Source organism: Euphorbia lathyris, chromosome 3 (assembly GCF_963576675.1).
Source record: "Euphorbia lathyris chromosome 3, ddEupLath1.1, whole genome shotgun sequence".
Lineage (NCBI taxonomy): Eukaryota > Viridiplantae > Streptophyta > Magnoliopsida > Malpighiales > Euphorbiaceae > Euphorbia > Euphorbia lathyris.
Window position 1 is genome coordinate 98844678 of NC_088912.1, and position 9158 is coordinate 98853835.

Here is a 9158-nt window from a genome sequence, read left to right on the forward strand (position 1 = left end):
TGATAGCCTCCAAATTGTTAGACTCCACCGAAAGCCTTTTAACACCCATGCGAATGGCAAGTTTAATACCCGACAGAATACCCCAGAGCTCCGCAGAAAAGGAGGAGCCCGTACCAAGTTATGGGTAAACCCAGCCAGCCAGGCGCCACCAGCATCCCGAAGAACTCCACCAGCAGCAATTCTGCCATTACTAAGGCAGGAGCCATCCGTATTCAACTTGACAACCCCTTCTCTGGGCTTACTCCAACCAACTAAATGGACCTCTTATCCGGGGAAGGGCGACCCAGGGGTTCTCCTTCAAAGCTCTTTGTAATAACAGAGAGTTTTTTCGAGAAGTAAGACCGCAAGTCAGGAATAAGGACAGTCTTCTCAGCAAATAATTCTTCATTCCTCCATTTCCAAATTTGGTGACAAATAATAGCGAAGAGAATAGCATCGTGCTCCATACTGGCCAACAAATTCCCATTAATGCCTTCAGAGAACTAGTCAATATCAGAAAAAGCCATAAAGGAAGGAAGGATGTGGTGAGGAAGGAACCCTTCCCAGACCTTTCTACTATTCGGGCAATCCCTCAAAGCATGGCACAAGGTTTCCACATGGCCGCTACATCTGCTACAGGCACCAGATACATCCAAGTGCCTTTTGTGTCTATCTGCATTCGTGAGGAGCCTGTCTTTGACTCCCAGCCACAGGAAACTCCTAATGCGGTAAGGGATTTTGAGGGCCCAAATGGACTTCCAAATTTCCAAGGGAGGATCAGCCCTATTAGGGGTAAAAGCTTCATAGGCCGATTTACAAGAATAAGTACCATTATTAGTCAAGGCCCAGCAGTGTCTGTCCTTATCCTCCTCCTGATTGCTAATCTTCACACCTCTAATATTAAGGAGGGTCTCCAAGCTAAAGAAGGAGTCGAACTTAGACCAGATCCAGTCTCCCTCCGAGTCCACCACATCAGCAACTTTCCAGGAGAGGAGATCACACGGCGGAGGGGCGTTGCACACCTCAATCAACGGTTTGTCACCAATCCAGGTGTCATACCAAAAACTAATGGACCTCCCATTACCCACCTCCAGGCCAATTCCCGTACAGAACTCAGCAAAAACAGCACTAAGCCCTTTCCAGAGGAAGGAACAGCTGACAACCCTCTCCTTCGGGCCACCAAAGATTCTGTCTTTCCTATACTTGCCGCACAGAAGACGAACCCAAAGGGAGGAGGGGGATTGCCACATTCTCCAAAGAAGCTTCATTAACAGGACTTTATTATTGTCCTTAGCTTGCCTAATACCAAGACCCCCCCCCTGCTCTTAGGCTGGCAGGCTTCCTTCCAAGGGACCAGGTGAACCTTCCTCCCATCTCCAGACTCTCCCCACAGGAAACGCCGATTAATTTTATCAAGGTCGTTGAGGACCGGCTCAGTGAGCTTACAGGCTTGCATGATGTGATTTGGAGCAGCGCAGTTGATAGATTGGATTAAAGTAAGGCGACCTGCAAGGGAAAGAGAATTAGCTTTCCAGCTAGCACACAAACCGTTAGATTTGTCCAAAATGTCTTTAAAAGAGGCTTTGGAAACCCTGTCATTATGAAGAGGGACCCCAAGATATTTCCTAAACGATTGAGTCAGGGGGATGCCAGACATCTCACTCAGTCTTCTACACAAGCTATTATCCATATTCTTGGAGCAAAGCATACGGGATTTTTGGATGTTAATCTTCTGGCCAGAAGCCTCACAAAAGCAGTCGAGGATATCCATCACAGCCTTAGTTTGCTCCTCATTACCCTCCACAAAAATCATGACATCATCAGCAAAGAGTAAATGGGTAATAGGGGGGCAATGTCTGTTGATGGAAACAGGGTGGAGAGTCCCTTTGTTCACCGCCTCTTAGAACAGGTGAGACAATCTTTCCATGGCAATAACAAAAAGGAAGGGGCTCATAGGATCCCCTTGACGAATTCCCTTGGAGGGAGAGAACTCATCAGACATGTCCCCATTGATCATAACCTGGAAAACAGGAGAGGAGATACACTTTCCAATCAAATTCCTCCAGTTCTCCGGGATACCAGCTTTGGCTAAACTATCCAGAAGAAAGCTCCAGTTCAACCTATCATAGGCCTTCTCCAGATCCAGCTTGAGAGCCACGATCCCTTTCTTGCCTTTCTTAATCTTCATAGAATGGACAACCTCCTGGGTAATAACAACGTTATCCATCAATTGTCTCCCAGGAACAAAGCTCCCTTGATTTTGGCTGATAATATCCGGAAGGATCTTCCGGATTCTATTAGCCACAATCTTAGTAATAGCTTTATACAAGACATTACAAAGACTGATGGGTCTCATCTGGAGAAAGGAAGAAGGCTTGGCAACCTTAGGAATCAAGACAAGGAGGGTTTTATTAACCAAACTGATATCGTTCGAACCACCAAAGACACCTAACACAAAACTGTATATACCCTCTTTCACAGTGTCCCAGTGTTTATGATAGAAACTAGCGGGGATACCATCAATACCAGGAGCCTTAGTGGAACCGATGCTGGAGAAGGCCAGATCAATCTCTTTAAGATCAATAGGATGGAAAGCATCTTTAATAGCATCCTCCCCCAAACGAGGAAAGGAAATGCCAGAGTAGGCACTCTCCAGGTCCACAGCTTCCTCTCTGAACAGGTCCTTGTAGAATTCAAGGGCAAGGCGCCGAATGTCTTCCTCCTCAAAAAACCACTCACCACTGGCGTCTTTAATAGCCTCGATCCTATTACGCTGTCTCCTAATGATCGTTGAGAGGTGGAAAAACCTGGTATTCCGGTCCCCGTCTTGAATCCAAGCCTTCCTAGATTTCTGGAACCACAGAAGCTCTTCCTGTCTAAGCACTGCTTCCAACTCATTCTGGAGAGCTCTAAGGTGACCATTTAGGCTATGATCGAATCGAACCTCCAAGCAACGTTGAACACCTTCCATCCTCCTCAAGAGTTTGTTCTTCCTCCTGATAATATGGCCAAAGATATTTTTATTCCAACCAGCCACATTCCTCCTGAATTCCTCAGCAGCGAGGAGAACATCAGAGTGGGGATGCCAATTGCTTTTAACGAAATCCTTAAACTCGGGGTGAGATTCCCAAGCCATCAGATACCTAAAAGGTCTATTACCTTTCAGCCGTTTTCCTTTGACCAAATTAATGAGGATAGGGCAATGGTCAGAGTGACGGAAAGGGAGATTAAGCACCTTGACCTCAGGAAACCTATAAATTGCTGCAACATTAGCGTACACCTTATCCAACCTAACAAACACACTATTCCTTTTCCAGGTAAATTTGTGGCCAGCAGCACCCAGGTCCGAAAGCCTGCACATATCCATACTTTGCTTATGATTAAGACACCGGTTCACGTAATGATTACCCCCTCCTCTCTGATCACTCAAGAGGGCAATGTCATTAAAATCCCCGGCAACCAACCACGCCTCCACCATGTTAGAGCTAAAAGAATGAAGGATCTCCCACAGCCTTCTTCGGTTAGTCAAAACAGGATCAGCATAAACGAAGGTAATAAAGAAAGGTTTATTACCAGGGTAACATACCTTACTATGGATGAATTGACTGTCCATAGTAACAATATCAATATTGACTTGACCTGGCTTCCAAAAGAGCCAAATCCCCCCTGCCCGGCTAGTAGCCTCCGATCTGACGCAATTCCAATTCTTAAACTTTCTAACCACCTCATCTGCTTTGGCTCCACTGACCTTGGTCTCTAGAAGAACAAAGCAAGAAGGGTTAAACTGTTTAATAAGATCATTGACATGAATGCGGGTAGCCTTGCTCGCCGCACCTCTAACATTCCAAACAAAGAAGTCCATCAGAGGGGGAAACTACTGACGCAAGCCCAAACCCTAGATCAGGTATTTGTTCGGGGCTCCGGAGAGCCTAGAGGAGGTCCCAGAAGGACCCCTTTTATCCCAAGAGTCCAAACCATGAAGGTTCTTTTTAGGTTTCCCTTTGGGTTTCTTCATGTTTAACTTACTCACTCCTATAGCTTTACCAATAGGAGCATCAACAAGAGGATGTAGAATACTAGCCTCCCTACTCAACCCCTTCCCAGCTGACAGGATAGACTGGGGAATCTCTTTGGCTTTAGCAGAAGCATTAGAGACAAAGAGAGGATTAATAGAATTACCCAGACTAGAGGCATGCTCTACCGACTCCAGACCAGGCATGCTTAAATCAATCTGCTTATCAGAAGGATCCGAGTCCTGATCTTCCTCCATAGACAAAACACCGAACCTTGACCCGGAACCAGAAGCTGAGTCCACTCCAGTCTCAATCCCCTTATTAATATCCGGGGTCTGACCTTGATCTCAGGAGCAATCTGGAGAGTAGTCATCTTCATACTGATATCCGGCGAATGATTAGAATTAACATTAGCCCGTGGCTTCCTTCTCACTGGCCTCTTGGCAAGCATCCATGGGCCAAAACTCCTTCCTTCCCCTTGACTCTTCTCAACTTCGCCTATGATAGGTTGCACCAACTCCTCCACGTCCTTCCTCCTCTTAGGACATCCCTCAAAGGTATGGCCAAAGATACCACATTCATAGCAGATGTTGTGTATACCTTCATATTCAATATGAAAAACCTTGTTTTGAATACAGAACTGAGAAAGAAGAGACTTAGCGAGACCAATATCGATACAGACCCTGGCAAACTTGCCTCTCACTGCCCCAATGGTAGTCTTATCAACATGGTGGACTTTCCCAACAAGGCTACCAATCTTGTTCAGGAACCTATCACTGTAGTATTCAAAAGGTAGGCCCGGGAACCTAACCCATGTAAGGATCCTGTTAACAGAGCAATCATGGGGATCAAAATTTGGGACCCAAGGTCTCAGAGCCAACACATGATTGGAGATAATATACGGACCACCATTAACAACAGAATTGAAATCCTCAGCCCTTGTGAATTTAATGACATAATAGTCATTTTCAAGGTCTGTGATAGTAACCTTTCCTTTCTTTGCCCATTGAGCCTGGATCCTCTGGGCAAAGTAATTGAAACTGATCCTTTTCCCCAACACAGTGACGATTAACGCCAATTTCCACTTCGATCTCATGACCCGCTTGTCTTCTGAGGAAAGCCGGATCCTAGGACACAGCGGGTTATCAGGCTCTCCATCCTCAGAATCGGAATCAGAAAGAAAATCCCCGGATTCATTCTCAAGAGCATCCTCCTCCATCATGGGATCCTCCTCTGACACCCCTAGGACCTTATCCCTCCAGGAGGGGACTCCCACATCCTTCTGATAACCTTGGACTTGCTGTCCCTGAAAAGCCTTAAGTCCTGGGGACAAAGCCCCTTCCCTAATAGTTTCAGGATGCAAACTACTCAAATCCACGGAAACTACTGCTTGAGCGGCTTGCACGGCCTGTGCGGCTTGCGTGGCCAGCACGGCCTGCGCGGCCTACGCGGCCAGCGAAAGCCGCAAGGCATGCTCATCATGCGGGGGAGAGGCGGCAGGTAATCTGTCACACCCGACCATAAACGACCTCAATCGGCATCGGACGTGAAATAGAAAGATCATAATCAATACTTAGGAGTCTCCAATTTATCCAAATATCATTATATTACAATTGAACTACCAAAGTTCTAACCATAATTCTCACAATAAGCCTCCAACTTCCAAACCCGCCTAAACTCCTGTAACCTTCTCTATATCCTGTACTTTCTCACCTAAAAACATTAAAACATTTAAAAACGTGAGACAAAAATCTCAGTAAGAAATTATCAACTATAAAAACCATCTTTACTTAACATAGCTACATATATACGTTTATAAAGGGATTTAATCAAAACCTTATAAAATATACTCAAAACTTATATAATATTGTATCCATCCTCGAATTCCACCCGTGTAGATCATACAATCATAACAATATCGAGATATCTCATTTATATCTCGTTCCTTGCCTAACAGTTAGGACTACCAGCCGTGCACTCTGGCCATACCGCCATTAGGTATGGTCTTACAAATACAACTCCTACCCCGGGCAATCCTAGATGGACAAAACCATTTAATTTACAAAATATCACAACTCATACAAATCATATTTGGACTTCAATCCAAAATAATAACAACAATCACCGCAACAGATTTCTCAATCCAAAAACAATTCGTAAGAAATCATCAAATTCATTTCATTCAATATAGTTGATAGTTACTTACATTGGTCACTAATTGAACAAAATACACCCGATCGATTTGCCTCTAAATTCTGTCTAAGACGTTTCCCTCCAAACACTACCGAAACTCAAAAACTCTTCGGTTAGGACCTAGATCTATGTATAAGGATGCTATGGTTCCAATTTCGAGTGATTCGGACGGTCGAATTTCCGTAAATTAAAGAAACGGTGGAGAAACGGTTCAGAGAAATTGATGAATTTAAAAAGAATATAAAAGGAAAAGAAAAGAAAAAAGAATGGATAATATCTGCCTCTTCGCAGATTTCAATTTATATATACCAAATCTGGCGAATATCCAGTTTGATCCTCTATCTTTATATAATCATTTAAAAAATATCCTAAACTTTTAATTTACACCGAAAACCATCGAATTAACCCTAAATTTTTCCTATAACATCAAATAAAAATCACACACCCAATAATTATACTATATACTAATGTTAAGGTATAAATTCTAGAAATTTAGACACGGACGTGACATAATCCCTGTGGCCCAAGCACCGGAAACGGCCCTACCACACCGGAGTCCTGCGCGCCTCCACCCGCGACAAACGAGTCCAGGTCCGCGGCCGCGGCACCATCACCATCCAGCCCCCGATCGGCCGCCGCATCCCTAGAAACCCCAACGGAACCGCCGCACCCCTAGCACCCCCAATCGAACCCGCCGGATCCGCCTCCCCACCATCCACCCACTCCGATCTGCTCCTATCCCTAGACCGATCCCTCCGAATCCCGTTGCTCCGCCTCCTCCCCCGAGGAGATCCCTCGGATCTCCCATCATCCGCCGCCGCCCACGCCTCATCGAGCCCGGAATCATTACCCCGCCCGCGCCCCGCCACCGCCAGATCCGACAAAGGCCGGCCGCCCGCCTTCACCGACCCATCCCCTTTAACCTTCACGATCGCCTTGGTCATCGCTTGGAGAAAGAGAGAGAATAATTTTCCGTTTTTTTTTCATATATAATTGTTTACACTATTAATTTACCATTTTTATCATATATATTTTATTAAAAAAATCAATAAATTTTCTCAAAATTCAAGTTTATATTTTATTTTTCCTTTATGGATTCTTTCTCACTTTGTTGATCTTGCTTGGATTTAAACAGATATTGTCAATGGATCAAAGATTGATTCAACACCAAAAGTAAAGAAAAATAAGTCAAAAGTGCCTTGACTTTTGCAAAAGAATTATTTACAAATTAAGTAAAATTAGTAAAGTAAAATGACTCTAATTTCCATTAATTCAAACAAAAAAAAGAAATCCTTTTTTCAAGTTAATTACATTAACTAACATGTAAATCGACCAACAATTGTACACCTTTCCACGTGGCCATTATTAATATTTCCAAAATTGGCAAAAACTTACCTTTTAAGTGTCTCATCTAGGACATGTCATAGGGAAGAAAATTTAATTGATGTTCGGTGTCTCTTTCCATATACTTTTCACAAAAAATGGTATTCATTTAATTAAAATAATATATTTTAATAGTCAAAGGGATTCGTATAATAAAAAGGGACCAATTTTTATAAAAGAAACATGGAAAAAGACACTGAAATAGACATATCAGATTTTCTTCCTATCATAAGATAAGTATCTATTGACAATTATCAGATTTGTATTGTGTCAATTTTAGTTAGTGTTAAAATAGATCAACTCTAACACAATTCAAAAACTAGTATCTCATAATCGTGTTAACCTAATCAAATTAGTATCGATTTTGTATCGTGTTTTCGGATCACGTGTAGTTTTACTATATACGTATTAAAAAAATAAGAAAATATAGTACTATTTTTAAATATTTTATATCATTTTTTTATTAGTATGTTAGCATTAAGCATTCAAAAGTCCGTTAATATCATGTTGAGGGATATTGATTATATTTATTAATAATGGTGATATGTGTGAAGAGGGAACAAAATATAATAAACTCTCTTATTAATGATATTAACATTACAAGTATTTATACTAATCCTTACAATATTGAATTACTATTCTACCCTTAATATATGAATATATTAACACCCCTCCTCAAACTGGAGGCTGTGAGGAAACTAGATCCAGTTTGGGAAGAAAGAAATGAAGTGCCGCTGCTGATAAAGGTTTAGTAAGTAGATCAGCGAGTTGAAGTTTAGTAGAAATATGTGGGGTGGAAAGAAATCCGGAAGTAATATGATCACGAACAATATGACAATCGATATCTAAGTGTTTAGTGCGTTCATGAAATACCGGATTAGAAGCAATATGAATAGCGGCTTGACTATCACAATGTAGATGTATAGGTAAGGGGAGCGAAATTTGGAATTCACGGAATAAATATGAGATCCATTTAAGTTCACAACTGGTGGTTGCCATACTACGATATTCGGCTTCAGCGGAAGATTTACTAACAGTAGGTTGTTTCTTTGCCTTCCAAGAAATAAGAGCATTCCCGAAAAAAATTCAATAACCACCAATGGATCTGCGTGTTTCTTTGCACCGGCCCCAATCAGCGTCGCAATAAGCCGTGAGTCGGAAATCCGAATTAACTCCATAAAATAAATCATAATGGAGCGTGCCTTTGAGATAGCGCAAAAGATAGAACAAGGCCTCAAGGTGATGAGAACATGGTTGGTGCATAAACTGGCTAAGCTGTTGAACAACAAAACCAATGTCGGGGCGAGTGAAATTTAAATAAAGTAGTCGTCCAACAAGCTTTCGATACTGATCGGGAGCTGGAATAGGAGTGCCAAGAGAGGGATCCAAGTTCTTGTATTTTTTGGGGTTAGATTTCAACCCTAATCTAATAAAAAAAAATATGTGTCAACGCAAAAATGAAATATTACCTACCAAGCTAAACTCTAACACTAAATGTGTGTGTTGATTTCATATTGTACAATCAAGTCGTGTGTACTTTTGCTCCCTCCAGTCACAAGTATGAAATAGCCACTTCAATATGCTTTGTAA